At 39.3% G+C, this 18,017-nt stretch overlaps 1 long non-coding RNA gene across 1 annotated transcript in view; it reads left to right on the top strand.

Moving 5' to 3' along the window:
* The window catches only part of LOC143658017 (uncharacterized), a 101,825-nt gene extending 84,459 nt beyond the window's left edge, over nt 1-17,366 (top strand). Inside the window, exons 5-8 of the long non-coding RNA XR_013163072.1 lie at nt 1,206-1,375; nt 2,378-2,532; nt 4,072-4,247; nt 15,416-17,366. This is a non-coding gene — a long non-coding RNA (uncharacterized LOC143658017). The remainder of the gene's footprint in view (nt 1-1,205; nt 1,376-2,377; nt 2,533-4,071; nt 4,248-15,415) is intronic.
* Nucleotides 17,367-18,017: the final 651 nt, after the last annotated feature.

Genomic DNA, 18,017 nt, shown 5'->3' with positions numbered 1-18,017 from the left:
GATGATGTTTTCATTTCTGTGAGCCTCCAGCGGTATGCCAGACGCTGGGATAGAGGAGTCATTCAAGATTTTGCCATCACACATTCAGTCTATTCAGAGAGACAGATAGATGAACTAATGAGTGACAATTCCGTGCAGTTGGTTTTGTGCTGACCGTTGCGAAATAGATCTACTGGGGACCCTAAGTAGCCTAACTTTGTTTGGAAGAACCAGAGAAGACCTCTTGGAGGAGGTGATATGTCATCCTGAATGAGCCTTATTACTACATTAACAATTACAGAGCACTAAGCACTTTCCCTAAGGTACAAATGACATTTCTACACTAGCTGTGAAAGAGAATGAAGATGGGTCCTGAATGAGGGCAGAGAACTGGGGAAAGAATGAAAAGATGTCTAAATATAGAAGTGAAAACTTTTTAGTTCATTGCTTATCAGGGTTGGTATGGTGGAACATTTCTGTGACTTTTCAGGAGAAAAAGGTAATTATGTTAGAAAAGCCATTTACCTAAGGTGTAAATCAAGGGGGGGGAATCTCTCTCCCTCCAGCTACCGTTAGTGCACTTAGAGACTGCTGATTTATGTACTATAACTCATTCTGTCTTTGCACATGCCCTCCATTTTTCTTTTTACTTCAGCTACACCTGCCTTCTCCTCACTTCACTTTGGTACTTTCACTTGATCTTTGGGTCTTCCCTTTAACACCCCTTCCTCAGAGTAGTCCTTTTTGATTCTTCAAGATTGAGTTAGCATCAACCTCAAACAAGGGCTCCCACAGCATCCTCTATGTAATTCCCTCTCATAATTTTTTTTCCGCTACATTATGTTACTATTATCTATTTATTTGTCTCTAAAAGTACACTTGATGGGATCTTTTGAGAGAATGTGTTTAACTGAATCTTATTCTCCCAGACCCTATTGAAGAGCCTAGCACCCAGAAGATGCTCAGTAAATATTTCACAAGATGAAGGATAAATGAATGGGTAAAGAAAGAAATCATCAGTAGGATTATGGCCTTCTGAGAAGGCTCACAATATTTAGTCTAACTAGCCTCTCAAAGATCACACAAAGTTTGAAGGTAGAATCTTCAAAGGAATGGCACCAGGATTACCACAAACCTAGTTTCAGGGTATTGATATCTACTTCTGTGCAACAAAGAATTCCATAATTCAGTGGCTTAGAATAATCTCCATTCATTATCTCTCCCAGTTTCTGTGAGTGAAGCATTAGGAGTTGCTTGTCAAGTGGTTCTAGCTCAGGTTTCTGAACTTGAACTTGCAGTCGGATGTGAACTGAGGCTGCTGTCATCTGAAGGCTTGACTGTGGAAAAAGGATACTTTCCAAGATGGCTCATACATGTGGCTGGCAAGTTGATACTGGTAAGTTGGCTTCTCTTCATTTAGGTCTCTTCTTAGGGCTGGTTGAGTGTCATGACCACAAGGCAATGGGCTTCCCTCAGAGTGAGCAGTATGAAAGACCAAAATGGAAACTGCAATGCCTTTAAAACCTAACTTGGAAGTCACATATTTTGCTATATTTTATTGGGTAAATAGGCCAGCTGTGCTTCTGTTTGGGAGGGGACAACACAGGGTATTAATGCAAGGATATGAGGACCATTGGAAACCATTCTGGAGGCCCATTACCACACCAGGCCCTGTGAATCCTCCCTTCTTTGAGAGAAGTATCAGAGTCCTGCCCTGGAGGGGTGTTTGGCAGGGGCATGAAGTGGAGGATAAACTCATGGGGAACTACACATGAACTGCATGTGAGTTGTTGACAGGCACAGTCTTTGACTTATCTTCAGCCTTTCACCTATGATCCCCCATGGCCTTTGGTAATGTAAATAAATTCCTACAACATCCCTCTTCAGTGGGTGTTCTTTTCCTTATTACAGATGATGAGTTAGGGTGAAAACACAGTCAGGGGAATTGCCCTAAGGTGCACCATATGTCACTGTCAGAATAGGGAATACAACTTAAAGTATCTGAATTGTGAGCTTATGGATAGACTGGACCACCTCCGGAGCATAATGGGCTGTGGCGTGTGCTAACTTCTCTGAATTTCCTTTTTGCTCTTCCTAACCTCTGCTCAATTCATTCCCTTACCATCACACACACACACACACACAGCACACACAAATTCATTCACGCACACACACGCACACACCCCACAACCTTTTCCTATATCTTCTGAAAACCCAAACAGACCCTACATGACAGCCTTTCTCTTATACCAACAGGGGTCCCCTGGGAGGTGCTTTTTAGAGTAAGAGCTGAGGCTCCTGCGTTCAAAATGAGAAAGCTATAATTTTCATATTGTATCTCCTTGCCTATTGTAAATCAGTCATTTTAAGGATGCTTCCCATTCTTGTTTTCCTTCAGGCAGCTCTTATTCCTCTCCAGAAAAAGAAAAGATTTGCTTTATGGCTAACTGCAGGACTGAAATGACATATAAAATAGCAACAGCAGGGAACAAATGTGTCCCTAAAGTGACAATATGGTGGCTTTGTGTGTGTTTTAAGGCTTTGGAGTGAGAGGTAATTTTTCTTTTCTGGCTTCTATTTGAATAGTTGCTGAAAATTTAGAAAACAATATTAGGTGTGTTCAGTAATGGGGCACCTGAGTTCTAATATTATCAGTGGTACAGATACATATATATTTAATACATTCCAAGATTACTCTGGCCAGCTGCTCTGATGATGTTTTGCAGGGCAAGGCTATCAAGCTTATAACAAAGATTGATTATTGGGTGTGGGTTTTTTTTTGTTTGTTTATTATGTAATACTTTTTCCACCAAAAACCTTGGTGTGCTATATCACTAATTGAAAAAACACAGAATGAAAGCCTATTTCATTCCCATTTTTCTTTCCTTTCTTTCCTTTCAATGTAAGAAATAGCCATTCTGACTGCCAAGCCTATTTTCTTTTCTTTTTTTTTTACTCATTTCTGTTTTTCAAATAGGACAATTCAAACATTCCTTTTGAAACAAAGAGCCCAAAAGCCAAAGTAATGTATTTCTCCAAACTCCCTACAGTATCCATAAATCCAAAGGACTGACAGCCCGGGTAAAGTTCTCGCTGAGAGAAAGAGCAAATTGGATCAACAGTGTTGTTCATTATCCTCCATATTAGAAAACAATGCTGCTGACTAGGAGAAGGTTATTTCCTTGAGGGAAGACCCCTGTGTGACCTGCCTTCCTCACCACCCTGCCTGCTTGTGGTCTCTCTCAGCTGTGGCTTGCAAGTGTCATTTTAAACCAGGGTAGGACTGTCTGTTCTTTTTCTTCTCTTCTGTGCCCCTTCTGCCCACTCCATTTCATACTGGTAAATCAGGGTCTTCTCCTGTCCCCTTGGACATTCAACAAATGTAAGATTATGGAGTGACATAATCCCTGAAGGTCACTGTCCTACAGTAGTGGTTGCTGGAAACTGAGAGATGGCGCCACAAACCCCAACCATGAGGTGGCATTTCCTACAGTGTCCTGCACCATGACTTGGTGAAAGGGGCAACTACCTGTTTTGTTTCACATTCTTCATCTGCTACAGTCTGGGCAGCCTCAGACAGACTTCTCTGCTTAGGCTTCTCCTCTGGAAGGTTAGGTGCTAATTGCTTCCATTTCTAAAGCTTTTGTGGCTGGAGGATTCTAGGTCTATGAATGGCGTTTTCAGGTTGTGCTTGAGGAGTGGAGCTTCTTGGCATGGGTGATACCCCATGTACACAATGGAAGTGAGATTGGAGGAGAGTTTAGTTTAAAACAGCTTTACCACTGGCCTCTGTGATGGCTTAAGGGGATGATTAATCATATGCTTTCTACTTACAGATTCTAAACTATTTGAGAAATGGAAGTGGGAGCTAGGGATCAAAATGTCAACCTAATGATTGGCAAGGTTGGACCGGAAAACCTGGCTTGGGCCTGAGGCTCGAATGGGCTTCCTTCTACTTCCCTCCCTCATTGCACCCTCTTCAAGTTAATATCTTATTCTTATATGTTCTAAGCACTTGCCATATAGTAAAATTCATTTAAGCTCTGGCAGCAAGGCTTTGAGATAGGAACTATTATGGTCTTCATTTTGCAGGTGAGAAAACTGAGGCACAGATAGTTGAGTCATGTGCCCAGGGTCGTACATATCTTCACTGGTAAAACGGGTTCTCAGCCAGGCAGCCTGGTTTGAGGCAGCCTACAGATGCAACCACAAGTCTCAAGAAGGCAAAGCAGCTGGTGGAGTGGAGGCTTCCGTTCCCTGCAGAGCAGGTAAGGGTTGCTGAGGAGATTGGTGAGTGTGTGCAGGTCTGAATCATGAATCAGTGCAGGTGCCTTGATGACCTAGTCATCTAATCATGATTCTCCTAATCATGCCAATTAATGCATCACGCCTTCTCCTTTGGGGAGACATCAGTGAGGCAGTGGAAGAGTTCTTCCAAGAAGGCAGATTTTTAATTTATGGGTCAAGGCAGAAATATGGAAAGAGGAGAAGAAAATAGTTCATGCTCCCATAACAATATTCCTTCTTCAGAATGGTGAGAAAAGCCAACGTCACAATCCACCCTTGAGGCCAAGAGGTAAGGGTCTGATTGTCTTCGGGGAAAGTCCTGCCCCAACCTGGTGGTAAGCAGGAAAGGCTACATGATTTGCAGGACCCAGTGCGAAACAACAATGTGGGGCCTCTTGTTTAGATACTAAGAATTTCAAAATGGTAACAGGAGTGCATTAAAGAAAGTATGGACCTTTCTGAGAGCAGGGCCCTGTGATACTGCATAGGTTGAACAGCCATCAAATCAGCCTGGTGGGAAGTCTAGAATTCTAGAGTCTCAGACATGCTGAAGATTTCTTCTGGTGCCCAAACCAGCAAGGTCATTATACCAGTTTGATTAAATTGAAGCAGTAGCATGGTTTAGAGCTGTACATTAGAATCACCTCGGCAGCTTTGATGAACTCGTATTCCTATATGGACCACACCTTACACCAATTAAATCAGGATCTCTTTGAGTATGGCCCAGGGAATTGGTGCTTTTTACAAGTTCCCTAGAAGGTTCCAGTGTGCAGTGGGGTGAGAAATGTTGGTTATTTAATTCCCAATAAGTTCAGTGGCCTTGGACCGAAATCTTGGTGATGGTTTTTTTAGAATTCTCCTTTTGGGGATCCTCAAGAGTGAGGTGCTGCATGGACAGCACCTACTCCTGGGTGCAGCAGATAACATAAATGAGCCAAGAGTGGCAGGAATAGAGAATACTGATCCTCAGCACTTGTGTTTGGAGACAGCAAGGAGTGAGAGTGACTGCTGCAAACCAGACAGCTCAGATGATACCTAAAGGGGGTGACAGACCCTCAGGCCTCGACCAATTATTGCCCTCAGGACAGTGGCTCTTGGTGGCCAAATATTGATATTCTTCAATGGAAATTGGAGATCCAGATTGTTAAATGAAGTCTCTCAATATTTAAATGTGCCAACAAATTCAAATAAACAAGATGAAAGCAAAAAACACAGGGTCGTCTGTTTCTGGCCCACCAAAATAGTACTGGTCGCTCACAGGCTACCAGTTGGTAGCTAAATTAAATAGTCACAGAATTGGATGCCTATGCATTTGCCTTAGTTTGCCTGTGCTGGTATGACAAATACCAGATAATGGGTGAGCTTAGACCACAAGAATTTATTGGCTCACAGTTTAGAGGCTAGAACTCCAAAATCAAGATGCCGGCAAGGGCAGGCTCTCTCGCGGAGTTGTGGGTGTTCTGGTGACAGCAGTCCTCTGTCGCCCTGAGATTGCCCTCCTCTGGCTTCTTCTGACTTCTGGCGTCTCAGTGTGTTCAAATTTCCTCTCTTAATATGGCCTCCGGTCATGCAGATCAACACCGCTCTGGTTCAGTTTGGCAATCCTTTTACTAATAATGACCTTTCACAAAAGTCCTATGTATAAATGGGTTCAAACCCACAGGAACACAGATTACGATCTGAGCATGACTTTTGTGGGGGATGTGATTCAATTCTAACGGCATCAGACTGGGAAACACCTTTGTTTCACAGCTAAAGAAACTGAAGTTCAGAGAAGGGAAAGTTACCCAATTAGCCACACCATGAGCTGTAATAAGACCAGATGTGGGACACTGAGCTTCAAACATTTTTTCCCTTTATTTGAGAAGTTGTGGTTTTACAGAACAGTCATGCGTTGTGTGGAACATTTGTTACAATTGATAACACATTTTTATAATTGTACTATTAATTAAAGTCATGGTTTAACTTAACTTAAAAGGTTCACTGTGCAGTGTAGTTTCCTGGATTTGTTTTTAAAATCTTTATTCTGTTACCATATATAATCACATTTACCCTTTATATCATATTCAGATATATTTTCAGTGCTGTTAATTGCATTCACAAGGTTGTGCTACCATCACCACCATCCATTATTAAAACACTTCCATTATTCCATATTGGAACCCTGTACATTTTAAGCCTTAACTTTCTTACTCTGTCCCCTGGTAACCTATATTCTAGATTCTGACTCTATGAGTTTGCTTATATTCATTGTTTCAAATCAGTGATATCATGCAATATTTGTCATTTTGTATCTGGTTTATTTCACTCAACAGGATATCATCAAGGTCCATCCACATTGTCACATATATCAGGACTTCATTCCTTTTAATGGCTAAATAATATTCCATTGTATTTATGTACCATATTTTATTGATTGATTAATCAGTTGGTGGACAGATGGGTTGCTTCCATCTCTTTGGCAATTGTGAATAATGCTGGTATGAACATCAGTGTGCAAATATCTGTTCAAGACCCTGCTTTCAATTCTTTTGGGTATATACTTAGTAGTGGGATTGTTGGGTCATATGGTAGTTCTGTACTTAACTTTCTGAGAAACTGCCAAACTGTCTTCACAGTGACTGCACAATTTTACATTACCACCAGCAATGAATGAGTGATGCTACTTGTCTTTATCCTCCTCAACACTTGTTATTTTCCAGCTTTTTAACAGCAGCCATTCTAATGGGTGTGAAATGTTATCTCATGGTCTTGATTTGCAGTTCCCTCATGGCTGTTGATGTGGAGCATCTTTTCATGTGCTTTCTGGCCATTTGCAAGTTTAATTTGGAAAGATGTCTGTTCAAGTCTTTGGTCCATCTTTTAATTGGGTTATTGGTCTTTTTGTTATAAAGTTAAAGGATTTATTTATATATACTGGATATTAATCCTTTATTGGATATGTGGTTTCCAAAATTTTCTCCCATTGTGTAGGCTGTCATTTTACTTTTATGAAAAAGTCTTTTGAGGCATGATTTTTTTTTTTTTAATTTTGATGAGGTCTTCTTTATCTGATTTTTCTTTTGTTGTCTGGGCTTTGGGTGTAAAGCCTAAGAAAGCCTAACAGAAGATCCTGAAGATGCTTCCCTGTATTTTCTTCTAGGAGTTTGATAGTTCTAGTTCTTCTATTTAGATCTTTGACCCATTTCAAGGTGACTTTTGTATTTTGTGTGAGATAGGAGTCCTACTTTATTTTTTTTGGGGGGGGGGATGCATGCCCTGGTAATCGAATCCAGGTCTCCCACATGGAAGGTGGGCATTCTACCACTGAACCATCCATGCACCCTCCTCCTTTTTTCTTTTCTTCTTTTTCTTTTTCTTTTTGCAAATTGAGATCCCAGTTTCCCAGCACCATTTGTTGAAGAGACTATTCTTTCCTAATAGAGCAGTCCTTGCCACTTCCTCAAAAATCAGTCAGCCATAAATGTGAAGGTTGATTTCTAAGCTCTCAGTTCTATTCTATTGGTCTATATGCTTGTCCTTCTGCCAATGCCATGCTGTTCTGATTAATGTGGCTTTGTAATATGTTTTAAGTTCAGGAAATGTGAGTCTCCTACTACATTCTTCTTTTACAAGATGGCTTTAACTATTTTGGGCCCCTTACCCTTCCATATAAATTTGATGATTGACTTTTCCATTTCTGCAAAGATAGTTGTTAGAAATCTGATTGGGATTGCTTTGACTCTATAAATTGTTTTGAGTAGTATTGACATCTAAAAGATATTTAATCTTCCCATCCATGAACATGGAATGTCCTTCCATTTATTTAGGTCATCTTTTATTTCTTTGAGCAATGTTTTGTAGTTTTTTGTGTACAAGTCCTTTATATCCTTGGTTAGATTTATTCCTAGATATTTGATTCTTTTCGTTGCTATTGTGAATGGAATTTTCTCTTGATTTCTTCTTCTGATTGTTCATTGCTTGTGTATAGAAACACCACTGCTTTTTGGGGTATTGATCTTGTACCCCCCAACCTTGCTGAATTGATTTGTTAGCTGAACTTCTAATTTGACTCTTCTAATAAATTGTATCTTATTGGAGTAAGAAAAGTAGACAGATACAGAATTCAGTGATACCTTGCAGAACATTTGAGACTAACAGAGCTAGCTAGAAGTTCATCTCACATTAAATTCATTGTCTTCTGATGATTTAAATGACTAGACATGGTTTGAATTAATACGTATCTCATATTCTTGTGGGTATTATTTGCTGCTATATCCCTAGCATATAGAATATGTGCCTGGGCTCATGGTTGATGCTCAACACATACGTGTTGAATGAATAAATGCGTGAATGTCACAGAGACGCAAACTCTTAATGCTTTTTTTTTTTAAACCCAGGACTTCCCCAGTGATAAGTACATTATTAGATCACATTTTAAGCTGTTTTGTTAAATTCACTAAGAAAACAAATATATGGTGTTCTTCCTAAGTAGAAAATAATCACTCATTATTTTAGAAATGCTGCACTCATTTACAAGCTGCCAATAAACTCCCATTTCTTTTGGTTTTTGTCTTGAAAATTTTCACAATGTCAAGCAGCATGGCAACACAAAGGCTACCTGGCAGAGACTAGGTATTCTGATTTCCACTCCTGCCTCTGATCCTAAGAACCAGGGTAGCAACCAGATACCATAAGATGTGTGGTGTCATGTCTTTTTGTCCTGTCCCAGTACTCACTTTCTTTACATGCTCAGGGCTTTTACATGTGCATACACAAAACAGATTAATTCTCAGATCAAGTTAGTGAAGGCACACATTTTTCTTATGTTTTATTTACATGCCCAGGTACAGATAATAAAAAAAAAAAATTTGTAGTGCTAATTACAGTTTCTCAAAAAGTTTCACATTTAAGATAGGAATGAAACCTCATCACAGCTCTGGGAGGAAAGTACTCCAGTGTATAAAATTATTCTAGTTTCTCAGACAAGGATGCTTAGGCTCGCAAGTGTTCTTGATTTACCAAGGGTCACAATGCTGAAGATTTCTGGCATCCAGGCTGTGGCTTTCAGAATTTCTGCAAACATCAGGTTGTTTATGTAATAGGAATCTTATATACTCCATATCTTGATAAGGTTATAGATTCCTGGAAAAAGTTATCTAAGGACGGGAAGACCAGCTCGCATGGATTTTCAAAAACGGAGGGGTGATATCACATACCAGGCATGGCTTGCGTTCAGAGGAAGGGCCTTCCTTGTCTGCTGAGGTCATCCTCCCTCCTGTGGTTCTTTGATTCTCTGAAATAACTGTGATTTCAGAAGGGAAACATTAAAGCATGAGAAACCGGTTTTAAGGACTTCTTGTGGAATGAAGTGAGTGTTAGGGAAATCCAGGCTTGTTCAATCCAGGGCTAATATGAAAGGAATTTATGAATAAGGAATACTATAACAAACAAATAATTAAAAAATAACAAACGTCTGCTGTCTTACCCTGGACTGGTTAGCCACCAGGATTCTTTGGACTATTTTTACAAGCTCAGAAACAGTCAAATATTGACTTACAAAAATAGCAATCTCATAGTTTTTCCCTAAAATATTTAGCATGTTATGAATTTCATTACAAAGAACTTATGTATCCTTTTGATCCTCTCTCTCTCTCTGCGTGTGTATATAAATAATGAAAAGGATTTATGCATCTTCAAGTACCAGTGATGGATTAAGAAGAGGATCCATGAAGCAATAGATAGGTGGGGGTGAGGGACCAGCAATCTTTTTCCTGTAGGTAAGTTCCTGGGAAAAGGAAGCCCTTTTCACATTAATTTTACTCTATGCTGCAACCGCTTACCTGATCAAATAAACACACTGACTGCTGGGGGTCCACTCTACTGAGACAATCCGTGAGGCCTGAGCAGTGTTCATAGTATGTAGAGCTCATAAAATGCCAGCGCAATACTTTGTTGCATATATCTCATTTATTCCTTACAAAAGCCTCACGAAGAGGTTAGTATCCCCATTTTGCAGAAGAAACTGGCTCAGACAGGTTTAGTAACTTGCCCAAGGTCACACAGCTCATAAGTAGAAGGGTGGTGTCTGTTGGAACCCAGAGGCTTGCCCTACGCTATTGCACTATATGAACTTCAAAGGCAACACTTACTCAATAAACACTACATTCTGGACCCAACACTGCATTAGGTCTTGGAACAAGGCTATTATATTGATTTTGGCCATTTGGTGTTGGTTTTTCATTAGTGAATGTCCCTTAGGCTGTATATATCCTGCTATAATCTTTTTTCCAATGATGTTACACAGTAGGCAAACCTTGGGGTTTTCAATGCAAACCAGGGAGACAGAAGCAAGGCTTATAGAGAAATGAAGAATTTTAGAGAAGGTCCGAGTTTTGCATTTTTTTCTGGAGTCACTTTGAGAGTGATACTTCTCCTGGGATGAGAGCTTTGAGGAGGTTCCCTCAGTATCCTCCTAGCCAGATGGTTTGGAGGGGTAGGATGGAGAGGGTTTATTTGTGAGGATTCATGTGCAGGCCCGAGACCTAGAGCTCGTCCAGAGTTGGATGTGGATTAGGCAATTAGCAGGGCTTCTAACTAATTGAACCATTCAATTCCCAGTGAAGTCTGATGTCAGTGTCACTTTTGGATTTATAACTGTCATGTGACTGGTTGCCTTATTTATTTATTTGTTGACTGGTTGCCTTTTGATGATAATGATGAGTTAACATTAGATCCACAGCTCATAGTAACCAGCACTTACTGACTAACCAAACTATTCTAGTCCTTTTACTTATGTCTCTCCATACCCTTGCCTAAAGAGAGATATCATTAACCCTCTTCTTAATTTGAAAAAAATGGAATCAGAAAGGTTGAAGGAAATTAAGTCATTTGCTCGTTGTCACCCAGGGGATAAGGTACACCCCCAACTCATTCCTATTTAACTCTCAGGCCTATACCATTTGCCCTGCTGGGCTTCTCTTAACGGCAGGGTGGGTAGAACCAATGAAATATAACACACCATTTGCTCTCAAGATGTTAAAAATTTAAAAGGAAAAGTGATGTATAGCTGAGTGGTCAAGTGCTGGCACTGGAGTGTGACTTATTAACTAGTGAATTTGGCCAGGTACTTAACTTCCCTAAATCCTGGTTTCTTATCTGTGAAATTGACATAATAAAATTACCTACTGCTACCTCAGGAGTAGTGAGTTCTGAATGAGAAATGCTTCCAAGGACTCTCTATTGCCTAAGAATAAAGGCCAGAAGCCTCAGGAGGATAAGACGTGTCTCCACTGGCCTTAGCACTGCATGGTCTGGCTGCACTAATCCCTAAATGATTTCTGTTCCTTCTTGCCTTGGAACTTCTGTATGAAGGATCTTATCTGCCTGCAAAACTCTTTCCCCTTCCCCCATCCTTCATCTGGTTAAGTCATTCTTGGCCTTCCACTTTCAACATAGATTGTTTTGTTTTGTTTTGTTTTCAGGAAGGTCCTCCTTTTCTGATACCTAGGTTACATAATTTTTCTTTCTATGCTCTACATCTCCATATAATTTTTCCTCATAGCCCTAATTATAGTTTGTATACATTTGTATATATTTGTATATATTAATGTCTTTCTCCCAATTAGACTATAACTTGTAAGGGCAGGGCCTCTCTTTGTTTTTCTCATGTCTGCATCCTTAACTTTTACCACAATGCCAAGTATATAGCAGTGTTAGATATGTGTTTGTTGAGTGAGTGAATGAATGAGTGAATGATAGAAAGCATTCAATAAATGTAATATATTATTAATATTAGTATATGATAAATGTAAGATATTATTAATACTATTACACGAAGTGCCAAAAATCAATTAAGATTTAAAAAACACTAGTTGACAGAATAAGTGATGACATAGAACAAAAATGTTTCAGTTATTTATTGCCACAGTAATGCTGAATAACAACCATAAAACCCAGTGGTGTAAACCATATACATTTATTAAAATCTGCAGGTCAGTTGAGTGGTTTTTTTTTAGGCCCTCTGCACACACTCATTGGCACTTACTGACTAATCAGTGGCACTTACTGACTAACTAATGGCTTTGCTGATATTGGCTGGGCTCTCACACATGTAGGAGGATCTGCTTGGCTGTCAGCTGCTCTGAGTTGCCTTGGCTAGGACAGCTGGGGCAACTCAGCTCTGCTCCATGAGTTCATCCTCTAGCATGATGGCCTGGGCATTTTCTCATGGAGTTTCCCGAAAACATCACCACACTGACTTTAGGGAAGGGCTAATGCAAGAGAGGAATAGGAAATCAGGTTGGAAACAGTGGCTTAGAAAGGTAAATGAAATGGATTTGCCTCTTCTCTTTCTGAATGCCGGAGCCACCTTTGAGGGGCCCTAGGGGCAAACAAGGATATACAAACCCTCACTATGCTCTCTTCACTTTGACCATGATTGGAAGGTAGCTTGAGGTAGATTATGGAAGACCCAGACTTATACCAATAGGGTGCCAGGGCCTTTTGTTCGACCAAATTTCCGACACTTCTGTTCTAGTTTGTAAAAACTGCTGGAATGCAATGTGCCGGAAAAGGGGAATTTATTAAGTTGCAAGTTTATAGTTCTAAGACCATGAAAATGTCCGAATTAAGAAAATTCTATAAAAATGTCCAAATTGAGGCATCCAGGGAAAGATTCCTTGGTTCAAGAAGGCTAATGCTGTTCAGGGTTTCTCTCTTAACTGGAAAGGTACATGGTAACATCTGCTAGGTGTCTCTCCAGGCTTCTTCCATGGCTACCCTGGGGCTCTGTCCATTCTGTTGGCTCTGTCCATTTTGGTGGCTCTAATGCTTTTTCTAAAATAGTTCCCTCTTAAAGGGCTCCAGTAAGCAATGCCACCTTGAATGGATGGAGATACATCTCCATGGAAACCATCTAATCAAAAGTTGCTACCCACATTTGGAGGTTTATATCTCTATAGAAACAATAAAAAAGATCCCACCCAATATTGAATGAGGATTTAAGGACATGGCTTTTCAGGGGTACATAATAACTTCAAACCACACAACTTCCAAGCCATACTTAATGTTCTAGCAAAACAGATGGGGTTCCTTCACTTATATTTGTATTTTAGGTCTGTTTTCAAGCTGCCACTAGTTGTAAGCTACTACTAATAAACGTCAGAATAAATACAAGGTTGACTTCTGATATCCCAAGGAGGTGAAGGCTTATCCTCTGACACCTAGAAATCTTGAACCTGGCTACATAGAGTGTGACCCAAGGACTAGCATTGTGAGCTTTCCCTGGGGTTATGTCAGAAATGCAGACTCTCAAGTGCCACCTCAGATCTGCCAAAACAGCATTTTGATAAGATTCCCAGGTGATTCATGCACATGTTAAATAATACACAGGTATATATTATTGTTCTAGTTTGTTAGCTGCTGGAATGCAACACACCAGAGACGGATTGGCTTTTAATAAAAGGGGATTTATTTTGTTGGTTCTTCAGAGGAAAGGCAACTAACTTTCCACTGAGGTTCTTTCCTACGTGGAAGGCACAAGATGGACTCTGCTGGTCTTCTCTCCAGGCCCCTGGGTTCCAACAACTTTCCCCAGGGTGACTTCTTTCTGCATCTCCAAAGGCCTGGGCTGAGCTGCAAGTGCTGAGATGAGGAATGCCGAGCTGCTTAGGCTGTGCTACATTGCGTTCTCTCATTTAAGCACCAGCCAATTAAGTAAAACGTCACTCATTGCAGCAGACACGCCTCCTAGCTGACTGCAGATGTAATTGGCAACAGATGAGGTTCACGTACCGTTCATTGGCTTATGTCCGCAGCAACAAGATTAGGTATGCTCACCTGGCCAAGTTGACAACTGAATCTAACTAGCACAATTATTTAAGAAGCACTTTCTTTATCTCTTGTTTTTATAAATCCAGAATAATATTACATGGGCCAACACACAGGGAGATGTGGTTTGTGTGGAATCAGTGAAGAAGTGGTTGGTTAAGAAACATCATCCTCTGCTCTAAAATTATGTATGCAATATATGCAAAAAGGATCCCCAGAGTAGCTTGTTCATTTATCCTTTGCCAACCAAGGGTGAATGTTCACTTTCTTTCAATACATATATACATACATAGATGCAGATAGATTATTACAATGTGGGTATATATGTGTATATATGTAAAAATATATATAAAATGTGTATTCTTATATGTATATATACACATATATTCTAGTATGATATTTAAATTTAATATAAAGTGCACAATGATATATTATTATAAACTTAAGCTATAAATATATAAATAATACATGTATATATAAGAGAGTTCAGCCCATCAGGAGCCTTCTTCAGAGGAAAAGGTGAAGTAGAGGACTTTTCTGGTAGGATTTTCCCCCTGGGAAGCAACCCCCTTTGAATGAACTGGGGGTCACTGATGTAGAGAACAGAAACAGCCTGTGACACAGTTGGAGACATGACGGATACTTGGGTTTTAATGAAAACAGCGAGGGTCAAATCGTCAGACTTGTGCCAATGGACAGAGGCCTCTTGGAGCCTAGAGTTGAGTTTAGCTATTTGTGTTGCCTTTGAGAGATGATAACCATTTTAATAGCTTGTGGGTGATTCACTTTGAGGCCTCCTCTATCCATCCTTCTCTCTATCTTTGCTTTCTTTTCCTTCCTTCCTTCTTCCTTCATTGCTTTTCTTTCTCTCTCTCTTCAAACGATCATTCCTTACACAGTGGTTACAGTTTCTGTTCTATTTATTGCTCAGAATGTGTGTATTATTTGCCCCTCTCCTCTCTGCACAAATAGTTTGTTCCCCCACAGCAGTCCATAATGAAATCTCATGCTCTGGGAACATTTCCACCATAGCTTTGGATTTATTTTACTAAGGCAAGGTGAAAAAGCATCAATCCTTGTGTACCAGTTAATGGCTCAAAGCTGGTTAATGTGGGGATAAGTGGTAAACAGAACAATCTGCTGTATTTCTCTTCATAACTTTCTTTTCATATCAAAGTGTTTGAGTTTGTCTTCCAAAAATTATAACATGAATTATAAAATATCAGACATCAGAGAACTCCGATTTTCAAATAAGAACGCCGAAGCTCCAAAAAAGTGGGTGGTTAAAAATGAATAAAGGATTTTTGTAATTCACATGTATGTCTCAATTTCATTCCAGGGAACTAGGCTCAGCCAACAGTTTCCTGTTTTCGCATCTCTGGCTGGGATTGGTCAGTTCCAGTGGCAGTAATGGTAAGCATAACTAGTCTTTTGTTTCAGATCCAACTTGGGTGGTGGCTGGGGCCAGTTACTTTTTTTGTTTCCACATCAAGTGCTGGCTAATTCACTGAGCAAATATGCAAACACCTACATTCAATAGCTGAAGTTTTCAATCCTTGGAGAAGCAAGCTGTCAGAGAAGCCCACATTATGTCAGAGAAATACTTCCATTAAATGAAGATATTCTAGGCTCAGTGATGAAAAATCTAGTTGCTACAAAAAAAGAACATTAATTAAATTAATTAATTAATTTAAAAATACCTGTTTAAGCTTGCTGTACTTCCTTTTTGAATTATTTATTTTAAACTGTGAACATCATTCCTAAATCGGACTTTGCTAAGGTCTCTAAAAATGCAGTGAGGTTTCACTTAGAAAGTAGTTAAAATATACTTCATAATTGAGGCTTTAGGGACTATGAATCCATTAATTAAAGATTTATTTTCTATCAACTATGCGGAGAAATATTCTTTATGAAATAAAGTTTACATTTATTTTTTAACTTATGGAAATGCAGTTACCAAAATAGCATCAACCAACAAAGGTGTAATTCTTCAATTATTGGATTAAGCCAAGCATTTCTGATTTATGAATAAGGAGGAGAGACCCCTCAAAATTCAAAATAAAATTTCCATAAGATCTAAGTTCATCTCTCTCAGAGATCCCATAATACCCAAATATTGTGATCAGATTGCATCTTGATTGCACTATTGCTATTCTTTAGTGTGCATTTGATTCATTATAATTCACATAGTGGTTGGATGAACAAGGGTTTACTGAATCACCAAATGGTTTATTAGGTAAGCTGTTGTGACTATTGAAATGTGTTCATTCAGTGAAATAATCCACCCTAGGAAAACCTGTACCATTTGTGGAAAAGAAAACATTCCTTAGGTAAAAAGCCCCAGTAGCTTCATTCTATCTAGTTCATATTTTTCTAAACCTGATTTTGCTCTTCTGTATTCATCCGTTTTTCACTTCGTGGAACAGATGTGATTTGCTTGGCTCCTCTCTATAACCTTCTTTTTATTCATTATCACTCCTCGTGAGCAGCAATACCTTTCATTACCCAACCCAGTCCACGGAACCATTATGCACTTAGTTTGTCACTGCCTTGTGGCTTCTTCATCCTTGTCCGGGGAACATAGTGCTGGATGAGTTCTTAATACCCAGAATAGAGTTGCAATGGCAATAGCTAGGAACCTGGAGCTGGAAGTACTTCCCTCTCTTAGCTTCCCTGGCACACTCTAGTTGTTGGTTCAGTCTGCTGTTTTTCTCTGCCCTCTTTGAAGACAGTCTTTCAAATTACCATCTAATGGGCAATGCTGAATTTCTTTCTCATGACTGACCTGTCTGGATAATCTCCTATTGCCTCTAGCTGGGTCTTCACCCAACATCTATTCTGCCCTAATTAGAGAGGAAGGTGCTTTTCACTTTGCTCATTTGACTACAGCTAATAGCTTCTTTTCAGGACATTTTGTGGTTCATGCTAGAAAAGGCCATGGGTTAGAAAACTGCAAATATCCCTTAGAGTTCTGTTATTAAATGGCAAACACATGTTCATTGTTAATTATACCAGACTAAATTTTATCCGTTAAAAACCAATGCAAGGTCTCCATTGACATAGCTGTTGTATCAACAGAATTTCGATATCGGCATTTAACCTGTGATTGAAATCAATGTAGATGGTTGCTTAGTTTCTTAAATTAATAGCACATTGATCTGGTAAATTACTGAAATTGTAACTTTATGATGTTTTTAGAGAATGAGTGTGTGACTGTGAAGGGAGAATTAATGGAAAATATACTACTGTGAAAATCATCAAAATGAATACCTTTTTATTTTGAGCTAATACAAGACTATAAAAAATTATAAGACAGACAATATCATAGGTTCATGCAGATAGATAAATAAGACTTTGAGATATTAAATGTTTAGGGTCATATAGTTTATATCAGTTGCAGAGCTGGAACAAGACCATTTGAGGCATTTGACAAATGGAGTATAAGTAAATTTCAAATTTGATTAACTTGCTAATAATTCTTTGCTCTTTTAGAGACCTCAATCCACGTGTCTAGCCTTAACAAAGATAAACTCTGCAGTATATACTGGATGAGTGTGAAATTCAAAAGTACCTATGCTAAAACCAGAAACACAGGTGAATGCCCCAAATTCATTATTTGCCAAGGTCATCACAGGATATTTCTGTGCAAGACAGAGGCAGAATTTTTGATCTCTTGTCTTGAAGACCAATCCTTTGGTATAAATCATTGCATATTTTAAGGAGTTACTTGAAGCATTGCTCTGATTCATTTTCAGAAACATAAATTAGTAACCCATATTCCTGCACAGTAAAACAGAATGATTTATTGTGCACACATCTCTCTCCCACCTGTTTACATAAAAAATAATCCATACATTAAGGTTTACCTGTCATCTACCCATTAGTGAATCATCACAGCATTAGGAAGCTTTCAATACCCCGTCTTTCTAATGTTGTTAGAC

This window comes from Tamandua tetradactyla, chromosome 15 (assembly GCF_023851605.1).
Source record: "Tamandua tetradactyla isolate mTamTet1 chromosome 15, mTamTet1.pri, whole genome shotgun sequence".
NCBI lineage: Eukaryota > Metazoa > Chordata > Mammalia > Pilosa > Myrmecophagidae > Tamandua > Tamandua tetradactyla.
The sequence above is the reverse complement of the archived record's forward strand: the minus strand, read 5'-3'. Positions and strand labels throughout refer to the sequence as shown.